At 41.2% G+C, this 18,387-nt stretch overlaps 1 pseudogene; it reads right to left on the bottom strand.

Annotated features, from left to right (window-relative positions):
* Positions 1 to 4,705: 4,705 nt before the first annotated feature.
* On the bottom strand, positions 4,706 to 6,933 carry LOC135644291 (uncharacterized protein At4g26450-like; annotated as a pseudogene).
* Between the last annotated feature and the right edge of the window lie 11,454 nt (positions 6,934 to 18,387).

Here is an 18,387-nt window from a genome sequence, read left to right as displayed (position 1 = left end):
GTTTACAGAGGCAATGGTGTCTGGGTAATTTAGTCTGTGTTCTTCGCTTGCGTCACCACGGCGTGACACCCCACGTGCAGTTATTCGGTGACAGGTCACAGGTTAGCTGTATTCCTCTTTCCCCCCCCCCCCCATCCGCCCCACGAAACATTTTTCTTGTGACAGACAGCACATTACTTATTTTTACGAGGAGATGATGTTTTGTTTTCCTTGCAATGCGACGGTGATCGAAGCATGTGAGCACTGTCGTAGATTGTGGAACTGATAGCCAGTGAATCGACGAACGCGATTGGAGTTGATTCTGCATACTATATGCGATGAAGTCAATGCTGCACATGAGAGCAGACTCGACCTTGTAGAGCGCCACTAACAGTGTCCATTCACTTCTTTCCTTGCATGCATACACACAGTGTCAATTGTCAATGCATGGGAAATTGATTTCCCTCGTCTTAGAATTGTTGATCCTCGATCGAACAGTAGCCCATTACACGACGTGACAACTTGCAGGCATCAGCCACAGGCTGTAGGCTGCTGCACAGCCGCCGTGGACTTGTAACAGTCCACGAAGCTGTGTCTTCACAGTGCGAGCACATGGCGAACCGCTCGCAGGCTTTACAACTGCACCAATAAAAAGGCCGGCGAACGAGTCGGAAGGTTCTCCTCCTCTTCGTATTCACCGGTGTCGGTCTCGCATGGTTCGATCAACTCATTGTTCAACCAATGCAATGAAAATCTTTGTCCTCAATAATATATATATATATATATATATATATATATATATATATATATATATATATTTGTGACCTTTAACATCACGCATCAGAATACACTCACGTGTAGTATATACGCGACTTAATCGTGTGTTTCTTTCCTTAAATGGGATTCCGAACCGTCCACCAACCGTGTGGTGTTGTGCTTGTACACTACCGGTTGGATACAATCGTATGGATCAACGTGTTATCGATTCGACTTCGAACTATTCTGCTACATTTGGAACCAAATTCCTGCCCGTGAGTTCAAATTTTGTAGATCTCGGCAATGTGGTTGGCCACCCACGTACGACATACATTATCTCATAACATGTTCTCTCCTCTGACATCTCTGTGACTCGGAAGATAAAAGCTGCAGTAGGCCATCATCCTCCCAAAAACTCCATTCCTTGGCTCTCCATCATCTCCATTTCCATCTTGCTCTGAAGGGCAGAGAGAAGACCGTAATCCAGTAATCATATTAGTGATCACAGTGATGCAGGTATGTTGTTATATCTCTGTTGTCGCTCAAATCTATCTTGGTTCAGAGCTTCAGCCCTCTACTACAGCTGCTGCCACTACTTTTGCTGCTACTGCTCCATTCACGCCTTCTTCGACAATTTACCAAACCTTAGCCATAATTATCCATCATACCAAAAAAGAAATGTCTACCACATCAAATTCTTCTACTCTGTCCGAATAACGTTCTCTTACCCTTTCTTCTGCTATCATCATATTGCTTTGTTACCATGTATGTGTCCTTAAGTTGGTCCCAATCCTTTATGGATCTGGGCAATTTAGTTGGCACAAAATAAAACCTCTGGTGAACCCTTACACTAGTTCAGAAAATTGATTCCAGGATCATTGGTTTTATCCTGAATTGGTCCAATCAGCTCGAGAAGTTTAGCACAATATGGGAACAACTCATTGACACTTCAGATGTTAATTGTTAAATGGTTTCTTCAATGAACGTGGACGGTTATATTATTTATAAGAGATTCACCTCTCCATATGACTGCCAAAAATGGAGGAGGAACTCAGTTATTCTTTTTTTAAAGAGAAAAAACAAATAAAACAGGGTTAAGAACACAAAAAAAAAACATACATGTACTACCGATCACCATGTCAACATCAAGGATTTTTGAATATGTCATGGTACACAATGAAGGCAGATTTAGAAAAATATAATCATCTTCAGAAGGCTAGATTTCATAAAAAAACTACATTTTAGTAATCTTTAGGCATAAATTTTATATATGACAATAAGTAGCTCCTGATGATCTTTGTCTGATATTTTCATATATGATACATGATTAGCCAGAGCTAGACTATTAGAGTTTCTTTTCACAAGTAATCAAAGATGAAAATAGAAAGTTAAAAATTTTGGTGAAATTCAAAATTCATAAATTGAACATTTAGGGGATTTTATCTAGAAAATTGAGTAGTTTTTCTTGAACTTTGTGTTGTAGTTTCAAAAGTTGAGGAAAATAACAAGCTTTAAGTTTTTTTTATTTTTAATTTTAATTTTTCCCCAAATTTAGGTTCCTTTAATATTTTAATTATTTTTATCTCAAATCTGATGTTTTTATTACACATTGTCCAATTTGACCAACCTAATGCAACACAAATTTTTATATCCTTGAGCATTCAATCCAGTAAAAGACTTGGTTCAAACTTCATGGACCTTTCTAACAGCAATAAAAAGTTTCATTCACTCTTCATTATATGGTTTCACATGCCAATTCTTTGAACACTAGTAGTCCACTTCTTTACAAAATTTTCATACTTATGTGTTCTCATTCTCACTTCTTTCCCTGGAAAGCCAAGAGGCAACCTTTAGAATTTCTAATTTATCTTGATAAAATACTATAGAAATCGAACTTAGATGTGTTACAAGGATCTACCAACTGCAAGCCAATCTAGCACTAAACATAAGATTAGTGGGAAAAAGAACATCTGGAAATATAATGAGATAAAACATTAACTGATAATGATACTTCAGCAATATTAGCTACATAGAGCACAATTAAGTTAATCAATGTTAACCTTCATCATCAAACAATAGACTATTGAATTAGATGAAAGCCTCTCCTCAAACAGGCAAACAGAAGTTACTGAACAAGGTACAAAACAACCATTCTCACAAGGTAAGGACAAAGTTAATGGCAGGAATTTAAAGCAGCAGACAACAAAAGCAGAACACAACTTTGTGACATGTGGTTTAGATACTGGACACAGCAACTGATAGTTGATATATCAATGTGCTATTTATTGTCTAAAATCCTAGATGTTTGAAATCCAGATACTGGCTGGAGGATAAGTAATAAGCAGCCTTACTTAAATTGCCACAACACAGTTAAAGGTTCAAAAGAACTTCTCATAATCTTGTGTTGGATGGTCCCAGACCTCCATGTATCCTACAAGTGAAAAATATTGTTAAAATTATAAAACAAAATGTTGTGTAGCAAACACTTAAAACAAACTTGGAAAACTATCTAATATGCTTCAATATCCAAACTTAATCATTCATGTAAAGCAATTTACAATGAATACAACCGCACATCAGATGAATCCTCAAGCAAAAAGAGAGAATAAAAAATTAAGTACAACAGTAAATACACTCCGTTTTCACCAGCTTATTACCGTAACAAGTATTTCGAAACCATTATGAATTGAGCTTGGAAATGTTTGTGCCAATATGCAAATTTAGCCTAACCCAATTCAGATGATCTGGCATACCTAGTGTCATGAGGTGAACATACTTGGACATGTTTTTGGCATGGCTTATCTTTACAAAATTTGACATAGGTTTTCAAATGACAAGAATTTTGAAAAATGCCTAGTATACGAGACTCTATACTGAGGTTGGGTCTAGGGACCCCTCAAGCTGCTATGTTCATGAAACTTGGTCACCTGGTTGTGAAAAGAGCAACCTCACTGTAATGCCATGACCCAACCTCACAATTGATTCCTACTAATACACACTGTACACAGGTAGTGAACCAGAATTTGACAGCACTTAGTTGCACTCGTGTTAGTCTTGCATGTATTTAGTTAACATAAAGGTTGCTTATGTACATGTACTAAAGGACTATTGCGAAGGAAACTGAACTTGAACTCAACCTTAGCAAGACTCTCCAGTTGAACTGCCCGCATCCACTATGTAACTGGCTAAGCCAAGGTGGGTTTCAGCTCCAATCATGAATATCCTACATGATTGGCCATTTGGACAGCTTCGTGCTGCTGTGTGTCACTACAATATGCATGTGACAAGGCTTACTTTCACTCGGATGGTGCGAAGATTAATATGCATGGCAGGCATTTGAGGTGTTCCAAGGTCAACCAGGATTGCTAGATGGATTAGGCAAGGCTCAAGATACAATTTCACCACCTGGCACTTTCATATTTGGATTTGAAAGTGGAATCTAGCCCCAAGTCCCACTAAGCACTGGAACTGAGATGAAGGAAGACAGAGTAGGGGACTACTACTCATTCCAAGTTTTTTCCCTATCTTTTGTGTTGTACCAAAATTTTAGCTCTAATCTTATCTACTAAATTTAAATGGCTTTGCCTTCTATTTCATGAAAAGAAAAATCTCATGAACATCCAACAGTAGTAATAACTTGAATTTTAATATGTTAAAGAACTTTCAAATTTCAAATGATTGCAAAAATAAAAAGCTAACTGCTAAGAAAAGACTAATTTTGTGGGGGGAAAACAAAAATAGAAGTGAATTACTAGCACTAATCAAAGTTAACTCCTGAAAAATGATAATTTGTATAGAAAACAACAAAAACTGCAGCAAATAATACAAACCTATATCTCCAAGAGATCCATATATTGAATCATCAACACCAGGAAACCCCTAAAAACAGACAAAAAAGAAAAAAAATAGCAGATTTATATTTGTAACAGGATTATATGAAAGAACAGAAAGATTATCTTCAAGAGATTAACTAGCAGAAGAAGAATTTAATCTGAAGAACAGGATTTCTGTTAACAAGCCATGCATATACCTCAGCACCATGAAGATCAATTCCAACTTGAAGGTTATTAAGGTCTGCTTGTACTGATGGGCTGCATGACATATCAGCTCCCAGGTAGTCAGAAATGGCTAGACTGTAGCTGTCCTGAATGACAGGAAGGTCATCTGAATGTGCTGTGTGGTTCATAACATTCTCTACAGGATATATCAATTCATTCCTGCTTTATTACCACATCAGGAATAACTCATCTAGTGAGGGAGGAGTACAAATATTAAGGTCTAATAAATTCAAGAAAAAATGGCATAGAAATATCAAACATTCCACAAATTGACCAGCTATATGAAAAAAACTTACTTGGCCTTCGAAGGATTACAGGCATTCACTTCAATTGGAGAATCGTCTTCCAAATCAATTACTGGAATCACTTTGTCATCACCTGAAAGACGATTGAAGTCATAAGTAACTTTGGCCTTGCTATTTATCGACAGGCCAAAATCAACCGAAAGTTGTTTCTCAGTTTCCAGAGGGCGAGCTGAAATATTACAATCATTCAAAAGAGGATCACTGGGAATCTCAGTTATCTCAGGAGCTTCCATTAGGTTCAGATCACAGATTTTAAATTAAGTTGGTTGGTTTTGCTTTACATCTTCCATCTCCATGAATGATTGAGCTTCAACTTTTGGAGGTAAATTGGCAGTGACTTGTTTCAATTGATCGATTGCCTCCATTTCTTCACTCTGAGGTGGCATCTCCATGAACAGGCTAGCCTGAGTTTGTCTAGAACCATCAAGCTGAGAGAATTGATTTTGCTGAGATGCAGTAGGCGAAGATGAGTTAATTTGTTTCTCGTGTTCCTCCTCTTGACTCACATGGTTAGCAAACTTATCCTCCTTCCCTACATCTACCATCATAGCAGATGATGTTGAATGCAGGAGGTTCATCTGTGGCTCACAGGGAGACTCTATTGTTTCTTTAGAGGATTTGATATCAACATCACCAGAATTAGCTTGTTCTTCATATTTCAAATGGTCAGAGTGATCCACATGCGATTCTTTTAAGAAGCCATCAGTTGGAACAACATCTATAACCATCTCAAAATCTCCTTTAGGAACAACTTCAATCTTGTTTCCACCACCAGTACTGAGGCAATGGTCATCTGTAGGACCTTTATGTGACAGTGATGACCGCGGTCGCGTTGGCACTTTTGGAAAACCACCGAGCTTCAATAGATCACTACCATCATTGCTGAGAGAGGAAACACCTTCCTCGACTCCATCAGGCTTCACGGTTGAGTACTCTTCCGTGGAAATCTTTTTCTCTACTAACGCATCATGCTTACCACTCTTAACTCCTCCAGCTTCTGAATTCGAAGCCAACACTTCTTCTGCCCCTTTGTTCTCATCGGCATCCACTTCCGTGGGAACATCCTTCCTGGTACTGTTTGAGCTCGCCTTCGATCCAGCATCATCAAGCTCTGAACCAGATTCACCCACCACTTCTCCCTTCGAGTGCTGTTCATTTTCAGCGATACAGCTTCCCACTTCCTCGTACCCACTTAACCGATCTCTACGATACCCCGGGGCAAAGTCATCGTTGTCCTCCTCCATACTATCAGAATAGTCTCTGCTTCGTTCGTTCCACGGCCCATTTCTTTTCCTCTCTTTACCCCAATCCGGACCATCATACGAATCTTAAAGAAATACACCCGTAATTGTTAAAACCAAGGTTTGCCGTACCGGTCCGTACCGCCCGGTACGGGCGGTACGTACCAGTCCGACAGGCCAGCGGCACGCGGACCGTCCTGTACCGTATCGATACTGTAGCAATATCCCGTTATTGTTAAAGCCTATGTGACGCGGATCAAATTCGGTCTTAAACCCGATAAGAGTTGTTAATTGATCCAGATGGACCAATATCCTAATCGGATCTGATTCGGTAAATAGACCATTTAAAACGATGCCAAATGGATCCTTGTATCGTATCGGACGTATCCTTGTATCGTATCAGACGTATCATTCGTAGAAGTCCTAATCTAGAATATTGATCGTCTTTTCTCCTCTCCGGTCTAGTCTTTTTGAGATTTGTCTGGAACCAAGATTTTATCGGTGGTGAATGATGAGTGGGGGGAGACCAAAGGTGGTTGGAAGATTAGATTTTGGAGGAATCTTAATAGCATTTTCGCTATAGGATTATGACAACCTTCCTGTAGTCTGACTATATATTATTGCACGCTCTCTCTGGTTCTAATGATACCCCCAAGGATGAAGCTGGAATGTGAACGAGATATCTTTCCCGTTGCTTCTCCCTACAACATCTGAAATCATTTTGAGGTGACATTATAATTTCTTCCCCTCCATCTTTAGCTTTTGTTTTTGGCTCCAACTAAAGTTAAAGCTTTTGTTTGTTTATTCCCTACTAATAGAATCCTCTCTCTTTTTTATTTCTCCAATTGTTGAAGCGGTGGCTCATCATTTCCCTGCAAAATTTGTTGTCTGTTTAGAACTGGTTTTGTTCTCTGTTTGCCATTAGAGAAGGCCTAAATTCTATTATTTATTATTGGACAACAATCTGCAGTGACAAAAAAAAAATTTTGCCACTTCCCCAGACAAGCAATACTTCTCCTGATAGAATTCTTCTCAGAATTGAACTTCTATGTTCATCTTACTGCTGCTCAGACTGATACAAATAACTGAAGAAGCTACAAATGAGGTCTATGTTATTGCAACTTTTGCGTTTACATCACTTTTATCTTGGTGCAATTTTGATAATAGCAACTTCGACTTCACTTTTTCCAACGTCGGGATGAAAACATGATCCTTCTGATTACGCTGATGATCGCACGGAATTACATTTCAGTCTTATGTGAGACCCCTTTATGCCCTTCTTTCATGGTCATTTCGAATGAACAAATTGAAAGAAGTGATCTTTTAGATGAGAGTATGGCCGTGATAATTAGGCTCCAAGAAGATTTCTAAGAGGAAGAAAACCAGTAGATATGTACCCAAAGTCGGATTCGATTGCCTCCTATTCGAGGCAAAAATTAGGGTACCTTCTTTTTGTCCGAGAAGGGGAGGAAGAAGAGTCGGTGAGCGCGAGTGATGAAGAAGTACGGACTCCAGCTTCGATTTCCGCCGACGCAGAAGACCTCGAAGCCAGCTCCTCCTCGCCCTCCCCCTCCTACCTTCGCTTTCGGCGGCGGCGACGACGAGGATGACATCGAGAGGGAAATCTCACGGCAGGCATCCAATAACAAGTCTCTCCAGAAGGTTTCTTGAAATGGTTTCCTTATTCCTGGTATTGATGAGTAAATAAACTTGCGGATTGGTTGATTGATGGTGGAATTTGGTAGATCGAGGAGCAGCACAAAAAGCCAATGGAAGAGGATCCCTCGGTCTTTGACTACGACGGGGTTTACGACGAGATGAAGGGGAAGATTGCGCACCCCAAGGTTCAGGATCGAATGGAGAGAACGGTACTTCACTTTTGCCTACGTTTGGATGAAAACATGATCCTTTTTATTACGCTGATGATCGCACGGAATTACGTTTCGGTCTTATGTGAGACCCCTTTATGCCCTTCTTTCATGGTTATTTCGAATAATCAAATTGAAAGAAGTGATCTTTTAGATGAGACTATGGCGGTGATAATTGGGCTCTAAGAAGTTTTCTCAGAGGAAGAAAACTAATAGATATGTACCCAAAGTCAGATTCGATTGCCGCCTATTCGAGACAGAAATTAGGGTACCTTCTTTTTGTCCGAGAAGGGGAGGAAGAAGAGTCGGTGAGCAAGAGGGATGAAGAAGTACGGACTCCAGCTTCGATTTTCGCCGACACAGAAGACCTCGAAGCCAACTCCTCCTCGCCATCCCCCTCATGCCTTCGCTTTCGGCGGCGGCGACGACGAGGATGACATCGAGAGGGAAATCTCATGGCACGCGTTCAAGAACAAGTCTCTCCAAAAGGTTTCTTGAAATGGTTTCCTTATTCCTGGTATTGATGAGTAAATGAACTTGCGGATTGGTTGATTGATGGTGGAATTTGGTAGATCGAGGAGCAGCACAAAAAGGCAATGAAAGAGGATCCCTCGGTCTTCGACTACGACGGGGTTTACGACGAGATGAAGGGGAATATTACGTGCCCCAAGGTTCAGGATCGAACGGAGAGAAAGGTACTTCACTTTTGATCCTTTTGATTACGCAGATGATCGCACGGAATTACGTTTCGGTCTTATATGAGACCCCTTTATGCCCTTCTTTCGTGGTCATTTCAAATGATCAAAAGAAATACACCCGTTATTGTTAAAGCCTCTGTCACGCAGATCGGATTCGGTCTTAAACCGGATAAGAGTTGTTAATGGATCTAGATTGACCAATATCCTAATCGGACCAGGAATAAAGAAACCATTTCAAGAAACCTTCTAGAGAGACTTGTTCTTGGACGCCTGCCGTGAGATTTCCCTCTCGATGTCATCGTCGTCGTCACCGCCACCGAAAGCGAAGGCAGGAGGGGGAGGGCGAGGAGGAGCTGGCTTCGAGGTCTTCTGCGTCGACAGAAATCGAAGCTGGAGTCCGTACTTCTTAATCCCTCGCGCTCACCGACTCTTCTTCCTCCCCTTCTCGGATAAAAAGAAGGTACTCTAATTTTTGCCTCGAATATGTGGCAATCGAATCCTACTTTGGGTATATATCTACTGGTTTTCTTTCTCTGAGAAAACTTCTTAGAGCCCAATTATCACCGCCATAGTCTCATCTAAAAGATCACTTCTTTCAATTTGATTATTCGAAATAACCATGAAAGAAGGGCATAAAGGGGTCTCACATAAGACCGAAACGTAATTCCGTGCGATCATCAGCGTAATAAAAAGGATCATGTTTTCATCCAAACGTAGGCAAAAGTGAAGTCGAAGTTGCTATTATCAAAATTGCACCAAGATAAAAGTGATGTAAACGCAAAAGTTGCAATAACATAGACCTCATTTGTAGCTTCTTCAGTTATTTGTATCAGTCTGAGCAGCAGTAAGATGAACATAGAAGTTCATCTTATCGGACGTATCATTCATTAAGTGGCAATCGGATCTGACATATTGGTATTTGGTTATTTTAATAAAAGAGAAGGGAAGCTTGACGAGACAAAAAGAAAATTACATAAGCGGCTCTCTTTAGGATTTTGATAGCATACAACGATTAAAAGGACGAAACATCAAACACTGACACGAATCTTAAAGAAATACACCTGTTATTGTTAAAGCCTCTGTCACGCGGATCAAATTCGGTCTTAAACCCGATAAGAGTTGTTAATGGATCCAGATGGCCCAATATCCTAATCGGACCTGATCCGATAAATAGACCATCTAAAACGATGCCAAATGGATCATTGTATCTTATCGAACGTATCATTCATTAGGTTGCAATCGGATCTGACATATTGGTATGAGGAAGTACGAACTCCAGCTTCGATTTCCGTCGGCACAGAAGACCTCGAAGCCAACTCCTCCTCGCCCTCCCCCTCATGCCTTCGTTTTCGGCGGCGGCGACGACGAGGATGACATCGAGAATGAAATCTCATGGCACGCGTCCAAGAACAAGTCTATCCAGAAGGTTTCTTAAAATGATTTCCTTATTCCTGGTATTGATGAGTAAATGAACTTGCGGGTTGGTTGATTGATGGTGGAATTTGGTATATCGAGAAGCACAAAAAGGTAATGGAAGAGGATCCCTCGGTCTTTGACTATGACGGGGTTTACGACGAGATGAAGGGGAAGATTGCGCACCCCAAGGTTCAGGATCGAATGGAGAGAACGGTACTTCACTTTTGCCTTCGTTTGGATGAAAACATGATCCTTTTGATTACGCTGATGATCGCACGGAATTACGTTTCGGTCTTATGTGAGACCCCTTTATGCCCTTCTTTCATGGTTATTTCGAATAATCAAATTGAAAGAAATGATCTTTTAGATGAGACTATGGCGGTGATATTTGAGCTCTAAAAGTTTTCTCATTGGAAGAAAACCAGTAGATATGTACCTAAAGTCGGATTCGATTGCCACCTATTCGAGACAGAAATTAGGGTAGCTTCTTTTTGTCCGAGAATGAGAGGAAGAAGAGTCGGTGAGCAAGAGGGAGGAAGAAGTATGGACTCCAGCTTACATTTCCGCCGATACAAAAGACCTCGAAGCAAACTCCTCCTCGCCCTCCCCCTCATGCCTTCGCTTTCGGCGGCGGCGACGACGAGGATGACATCGTGAGGGAAATCTCAAGGCACGCGTTCAAGAACAAGTCTCTCTAGAAGGTTTCTTGAAATGGTTTCCTTATTCCAGGTATTGATGAGTAAATGAACTTACGGATTGGTTGATTGATTGTGGAATTTGGTAGATCGAGGACCAGCACAAAAAGGCAATGGAAGAGGATCCCTCGGTCTTCGACTATGATGGGGTTTACGACGAGATGAAGGGGAAGATTACGCGCCCCAAGGTTCAGGATCGAACGGAGAGAAAGGTACTTCACTTTTGATCCTTTTGATTAGGTTGATGATCGCACGGAATTACGTTTCGGTCTTATATGAGACCCCTTTATGCCCTTCTTTCATGGTCATTTCGAATGATCAAAAGAAATACACCCGTTATTGTTAAAGCCTCTGTCACGCGGATCGGATTCGGTCTTAAACCGGATAAGAGTTGTTAATGGATCTAGATTGACCAATATCCTAATCGGACCAGGAATAAAGAAACCATTTCAAGAAACCTTCTAGAGAGACTTGTTCTTAGATGCCTGCCGTGAGATTTCCCTCTCGATGTCATCGTCGTCGTCGCCGCCACCGAAAGCGAAGGCAGGAGGGGGAGGGCGAGGAGGAGCTAGCTTCGAGGTCTTCTGCGTTGGCAGAAATCGAAGCTGGAGTCCGTACTTCTTCTTCCCTCGCGCTCACCGACTCTTCTTCCTCCCCTTCTCGGACAAAAAGAGGTACCCTAATTTTTGCCTCGAATAGGTGGCAATCGAATCCGACTTTGGGTACATATCTACTGGTTTTCTTCCTCTGAGAAATCTTCTTTGAGTCGAATTATCACCGCCATAGTCTCATCTAAAAGATCACTTTTTTCAAATTGTTCATTCGAAATGACCATGAAAGAAGGGCATAAAAGGGTCTCATATAAGACCGAAACGTAATTCCGTGCGATAATCAGCGTAATCGAAAACCCGATAAGAGTTGTTAATGGATCCAGATGAACCAATATCCTAATCGGACCTGATCCGGTAAATAGACCATCTAAAACGATGCCAAATGGATCCTTGTATCGTATCGGACGTATCATTCATTAGGTGGCAATCGGATCTGACATATTGGTATTTGGTTATTTTAATAAAAGAGAAGGGAAGATTGACGAGACAAAAAGAAAATTACACAAGCGGCTCTTTTTAGGATTTTGATAGCATACAACGATTAAAACGACGAAGCATCCCACACTGACACGAATCTTAAACAAAAATACACTCGTTATTGTTAAAGCCTCAGTCACACAGATCGGATTCGATCTTAAACCCGATAAGAGTTGTTAATGGATCCAGATGGCCCAATATCCTAATCGGACCTGATCCGGTAAATAGACCATCTAAAACGATGCCAAATGGATCATTGTATCTTATCGAACGTATCATTCATTAGGTGGCAATCGGATTTGACATATTGGTATTTGGTTATTTTAATAGAAGAGAAGGGAAGATTGACGAGACAAAAAGAAAATTACATAAGCGGCTCTCTTTAGGATTTTGATAGCATACAACGATTAAAAGGACGAAACATCAAACACTGACACGAATCTTAAAGAAATACACCCGTTATTGTTAAAGCCTCTATCACGCGGATCAAATTCGGTCTTAAACCCGATAAGAGTTGTTAATGGATCCAAATGGACCAATATCCTAATCGGACCTGATTCGGTAAATAGACCATTTAAAATGATGCCAAATGGATTATTGTATCGTATCGGCCGTATCATTAATTAGGTGGCAATCGGATCTGACATATTGGTATTTGGTTATTTTAATAGAAGTGAAGGGAAGATTGACGAGACAAAAAGAAAATTACCCAAGCGACTCTTTTTAGGATTTTGATAGCATACAACGTTTAAAAGGACGAAGCATCCCACACTGACACGAATCTTCAAGAAATACACTCGTTATTGTTAAAGTCTCTGTCACGCGGATCGGATTCGATCTTAAACCCGATAAGAGTTGTTAATGGATCCAAATGGACCAATATCCTAATCGGACCTGATCCTGTAAACAGACCAGTCGGAGGTTCTGCGGGAACAAATCCGAGAAGTCTAGGAGCTTACCAAAAGAATCTCGTCGGAACTCGCCAAGTGGATCGTCGTAAGTCCAAAAGTTTGACGGAAGTCCGCAGGGCGGAATTTGGTAGATCGAGGAGCAACATAAAAAGGCAATTAAAGAGGATCCCTCGGTCATCGACTGCGACGGGGTTTACGACGAGATGAAGGGGAAGATTGCGTGCCCCAAGGTTCAGGATCGAACGGAGAGAAAGTTACTTCACTTTTGCCTACGTTTGGATGAAAACATGATCCATTTGATTAAGCTGATAATCGCATGGAATTACGTTTCGGTTTTATGTGAGACCCCTTTATGCCCTTCTTTCATGGTCATTTCGAATGATCAAATTTAAAGAAGTGATCTTTTAGATGAGACTTTGGCGGTGATAATTGGGCACTAAGAAGATTTCTCAGAGGAAGGAAACCAGTAAATATGCACCCAAAGTTGGATTCGATTACCACCTATTAGATGTTGAAATTAGGGTACCTTTTTTTTATCCAAGGGGAGGAAGAAGAGTCGGTGAGAGCGAGGGATGAAGAAGTACAAACTCCAGCTTCGATTTCCGCCGGCGCAGAAGACCTCGAAGCCAGCTCCTGCTCGCCCTCCCCCTCCTGCCTTCACTTTCGGCGGCGACGACGACGACGATGACATCGAGAGGGAAATCTCACGGCAGGCATCCAAGAACAAGTCTCTCTAGAAGGTTTCTTGAAATGGTTTCCTTATTCCTGGTATTGATGAGTAAATGAACTTGCGGGTTGGTTGATTGATGGTGGAATTTGGTAGATCGAGGAGCAACACAAAAAGGCAATGGAAGAGGATCCCTCGGTCTTCGACTACGACGGGGTTTACGACGAGATGAAGGTGAAGATTGCGTGCCCCAAGGTTCAGGATCGAACGGAGAGAAAGGTACTTCACATTTGCCTACGTTTGGATGAAAACATTAACCTTTTGATTAAGTTGATGATCGCATAGAATTACGTTTCGGTCATATGTAAGACCCTTTATGCCCTTCTTTCATGGTCATTTCGAACAATCAAATTGAAAGAAGCGATCTTTTAGATGAGACTATAGCGGTGATAATTGGGCTCTAAGAAGATTTCTTAGAGGAAGAAAACCAATAGATATGTACCCAAAGTCGGATTCGATTGCCACCTATTCGAGGCAGAAATTAGGGTACCTTCTTTTTGTCCGAGAATGGAAGGAAGAAGAGTCGGTGAGCGCGAGCAATGAAGAAGTACGAACTCCAGCTTCGATTTCCGTCGGCACAGAAGACCTCGAAGCCAACTCCTCCTCGCTCTCCCCCTCATGCCTTCGCTTTCGGCGGCGACGACGACGAGGACGACATTGAGAAGGAAATCTCACGGCACGCGTCCAAGAACAAGTCTATCTAGAAGGTTTCTTAAAATTATTTCCTTATTCCTGGTATTGATGAGTAAATGAACTTGCGGGTTGGTTGATTGATGGTGGAATTTGGTAGATCGAGGAGCAGCACAAAAAGGCAATGGAAGAGGATCCCTCGGTCTTTGACTACGACGGGGTTTACGACGAGATGAAGGGGAAGATTGCGCACCCCAAGGTTCAGGATCGAATGGAGAGAACGATACTACACTTTTGCCAACGTTTGGATGAAAACATGATCCTTTTGATTACGCTGATAATCGCACGGAATTACGTTTCGGTCTTATGTGAGACCCCTTTATGTCCTTCTTTCATTGTTATTTCGAATAATCAAATTGAAAGAAGTGATCTTTTAGATGAGACTATGGTGGTGATATTTGGGCTCTAAGAAGTTTTCTCAGAGGAAGAAAACCAGTAGATATGTACCCAAAGTCGGATTCGATTGCCACCTATTCGAGACAGAAATTAGGGTACCTTCTTTTTGTCCGAGAAGTGGAGGAAGAAGAGTCGGTGAGCAAGAGAGAAGAAGAAGTACGGACTCCAGCTTCGATTTTCGCCGACACAGAAGACCTCGAAGCCAACTCCTCCTCGCCCTCCCCCTCATGCCTTCGCTTTCGGCGGCGGCGACGACGAGGATGACATCGAGAGGGAAATCTCATGGCACGCGTTCAAGAACAAGTCTATCCAGAAGGTTTTTTGAAATGGTTTCCTTTTTCCTGGTATTGATGAGTAAATGAACTTGCGGATTGGTTGATTGATGGTGGAATTTGGCAAATCGAGGAGCAGCACAAAAAGGCAATGGAAGAGGATCCCTCGATTTTTTACTACGACGGGGTTTACGACGAGATGAAGGGGAAGATTACGCGCCCCAAGGTTCATGATCGAACGGATAGAAAGGTACTTCACTTTTGATCCTTTTGATTACGCTGATGATTGCACGGAATTACGTTTCGGTCTTATATGAGACCCCTTTATGCCCTTCTTTCATGGTTATTTCGAATGATCAAAAGAAATACACCTGTTATTGTTAAAGCCTCTGTCACGCGGATCGGATTCGGTCTTAAACCGGATAAGAGTTGTTAATGGATCTAGATTGACCAATATCCTAATCGGACCAGGAATAAAGAAACCATTTCAAGAAACCTTCTAGAGAGACTTGTTCTTAGATGCCTGCCGTGAGATTTCCCTCTCGATGTCATCGTCGTCGTCGCCGCCACCGAAAGCGAAGGCAGGAGGGGGAGGGCGAGGAGAAGCTGGCTTCGAGGTCTTCTGCGTCGACAGAAATCGAAGCTGGAGTCCGTACTTCTTCATCCCTTGCGCTCACTGACTCTTCTTACTCTCCTTCTCGGACAAAAAGAAGGTACCCTAATTTTTGCCTCGAATAGATGGCAATCGAATCCGACTTTGGGTACATATCTACTGGTTTTCTTCCTTTGAGAAATCTTCTTTGAGCCTAATTATCACCGCCATAGTCTCATCTAAAAGATCACTTCTTTCAAATTGTTCATTCGAAATGACCATGAAAGAAGGGCATAAAGGGGTCTCACATAAGACCGAAACATAATTCCGTGCGATCCTCAGCGTAATCAAAAACCCGATAAGAGTTGTTAATGGATCTAGATGGACCAATATCCTAATCGGACCTGATCCGGTAAATAGACCATCTAAAACGATGCCAAATGGATCCTTGTATCGTATCGGACGTATCATTCATTAGGTGGCAATCGGATCTAACATATTGGTATTTGGTTATTTTAATAGAAGAGAAGGGAAGATTGACGAGACAAAAAGAAAATTACACACGTGGCTATTTTTAGGATTTTGATAGCATACAATTATTAAAAGGACGAAGCATCCCACACTGACACGAATCTTAAAGAAATACACTCGATATTGTTAAAGCCTCAGTCAAAAGGATCGGATTCGATCTTAAACGCGATAAAAGTTGTTAATGTATCCAAACGGACCAATATCCTAATCGGACCTGATCCGGTAAATAGACCAGTCGGAGGTTCTGCGGGAACAAATCCGAGAAGTCTAGGAGCTTACCAAAAGAATCTCGTCGGAACTCGCCAAGTGGATCGTCGCAAGTCCAGAAGTTTGCCGGAAGTCCGCAGGGCGGAATTTGGTAGATTGAGGAGCAACACAAAAAGGCAATTAAAGAGGATTCCTTGGTCATCGACTGCGACGGGGTTTACGACGAGATGAAGGGGAAGATTGCGTGCCCCAAGGTTCAGGATCGAACGGAGAGAAAGGTACTTCACTTTTACCTACGTTTGGATGAAAACATGATCCATTTGATTAAACTGATGATCGCATGGAATTACGTTTCGGTCTTATGTGAGACCCCTTTATGCCCTTCTTTCATGGTCATTTCGAATGATCAAATTTAGGTTTTTGGAGTTGGAAGTTAAGTCTGGCGTTAGCGATGAGTTGGCTGAATCAAGCTAGATTAGTGGAGGGTAGTTGGTCTGCACAATACCGCAGGTGAGAGCCAAGTGATAGAGCAAATCCTTCCGTATAGAATTAGAAATCGGGTGAAGTGTGGATCTTAGTATAAATCGATTGAAGTTAGGTTTAATTAGGATTGATTGATTGATTGTGTCGCGATGATTTTTCCTTGGATTAAATCTTGGTCCTGGATAAACAATCTAATTCGTTTCTTTGCACCGGTTCCCCAATCATAAACGTACCGGAGTTAGAAAAACAAATACAATTTGGTCTGAGAATTGGCCACCCCATCTCAACAAATGCGTCAAAATAATTTATCAGATTAATATAACATTCGGACGTTTCGATCGATCGATCGATCGATCTTATGAATCAAAGATTAACTTAATTGTTTCGATAAATCATTATATGATGCATCATCTAATCTCTCACAACCTATACCTAATAGTTGAATATTCTGAATCTTCAGAATACCCTGAGAATTGGGGAGACACGCTCAATACAATTATAGAAAATCCAATCCGATTGAACTCAAGACTCCATACTGAGGCTTACGACCTAATTGAAAGTTGGACACGTCCTCCCCTACTACACATTACACACCAAAATTTGCTTTAATAGACAAAAAAAACACTTATAGATGGCCCGGCCCAAGTGATGAATTAACAATAGGCTATAATTGGTCAAATTACGTCCAAGAACAGATGATGAGGAAACACAATCAAGATTACACAAGACCTATGCATGTTTCCGGTGGCCAAGTTGAGCAAGAATTGGTCCACAATGTGAAACATAAGCTGTAGTGGCTTCCTAGAAGGTAAAATGGGGATGAGTCAAAGCATCAGGATACCTAAATGGACAAATACCAACCATATCCGAAAGAAGATGATCGGGCACTCAACCATCAACACCAATCCAAAAGAAATTTTCTTCACCAGTATTACACCAACCGTGAAATCTCAAAAGAAACCCAACAAACTGGCACCAAAGGATAGCTGCAAAAGCATAAAAGAGGAGTGATAGCAAAGAGTTACAAACCAAGCTAAGCTGCACCTTTGCTCAAAAATAAAATCCCAAGATCATCAAACTTAAATTATAAGCTGAATTGCTATTTCCCGGTTCATGCTTCACTTTCATAAGAAAGATATTGTGGATCTTGGATGTATTTTCCATGTAAAATGACATCTCCGAGGAAATGTTTACCCAACATCATTGTGATGCTTTTTTAAACAGCAAGTAGCACTGGCAGAAAATGAAGCACATTATGTTATACTATGACACATCCACACCAAGCCAAACTCCAATGTCAAACCCATCAAGAAGTGAAACATTAAAATCTTTCCAGAAGCAAAGTCCAAGAATAAGAATTGATTTTTTACTTATCAACCAACAGGCCATTACTGTCCTAAATTTAACTAATGCCAGTTGTTCAATCCCCTCCTTTCACCCATCCCCTCTCCCTATCCACATTACCAACATAAGA

Source organism: Musa acuminata, chromosome BXJ3-8 (assembly GCF_036884655.1).
Source record: "Musa acuminata AAA Group cultivar baxijiao chromosome BXJ3-8, Cavendish_Baxijiao_AAA, whole genome shotgun sequence".
In the NCBI taxonomy this organism is placed as follows: Eukaryota; Viridiplantae; Streptophyta; class Magnoliopsida; order Zingiberales; family Musaceae; genus Musa; species Musa acuminata.
Note: the sequence above shows the minus strand (reverse complement) of the source record. Positions and strands in the feature narration are given on the sequence as shown.